This window comes from Heterocephalus glaber, unplaced genomic scaffold, assembly GCF_053883595.1.
Source record: "Heterocephalus glaber isolate CG9 unplaced genomic scaffold, H.glaber_assembly_v1.0 deba00001472, whole genome shotgun sequence".
Taxonomy (NCBI): Eukaryota; Metazoa; Chordata; class Mammalia; order Rodentia; family Bathyergidae; genus Heterocephalus; species Heterocephalus glaber.
In genome coordinates, this window is record NW_028258315.1 from 22,164,355 (window position 1) to 22,164,969 (window position 615).

General features: G+C 40.7%; 1 non-coding gene across 1 annotated transcript; it reads right to left on the minus strand.

Annotated features, from left to right (window-relative positions):
* Positions 1 to 200: 200 nt before the first annotated feature.
* LOC147826229 (U1 spliceosomal RNA) lies at positions 201 to 364 on the minus strand. The gene has a single exon (XR_015439672.1). It is a non-coding gene; the product is annotated as a U1 spliceosomal RNA (small nuclear RNA).
* Positions 365 to 615: the final 251 nt, after the last annotated feature.

Below are 615 nucleotides of genomic sequence, written 5' to 3' on the forward strand. Positions count from 1 at the left end.
CTAAAGAATTGAACACAAACCACCAGAACAAAATAAAATAGTATTATAACCCAAAGTATAATATAGGAGTCCATACAGATATAAATTAGTGGGAGAAATTGGACAAATCTCCCATGCGTAATTCTAAGCAACACGCAAGAAAGATTAGTGCAAATCTTTACTCCTATATTGCTCAGTGGATAATTTTTTTTTTTTAAGCCCAGGGGAAAGTGCGAACACAGTCCCCCACTACCACAAATTACGCAGTCGAGTTTCCCACGTTTGGGGAAATCGCAGGGGTCAGCACATCCAGAGTGCCATGGAGGAGCCTCACCCTGGGAAAACCACCTTTGTGATCATGGTATCTCCCCTGCCAGGTAAGTATTCTCAGTGAATAAATTTGACCAGCATGGCCTCAGCAAGGTGATCAAGCTCAATATCAACAGGGATGTCAGGGATAATAGTGTAACATTAGTACCATATGATGAGAGTGCCAATTCACTCTGTATTCTTAGACAATTTCTATAATTAAATGATAGTGCCAGTGTGACATACCAGAACCTTTGGGACATGGCTAAAGCAGTCTTAAGAGGAAAGTTTATAGCAGTGAATCCATGCATCAGAAAAACAGGGTGA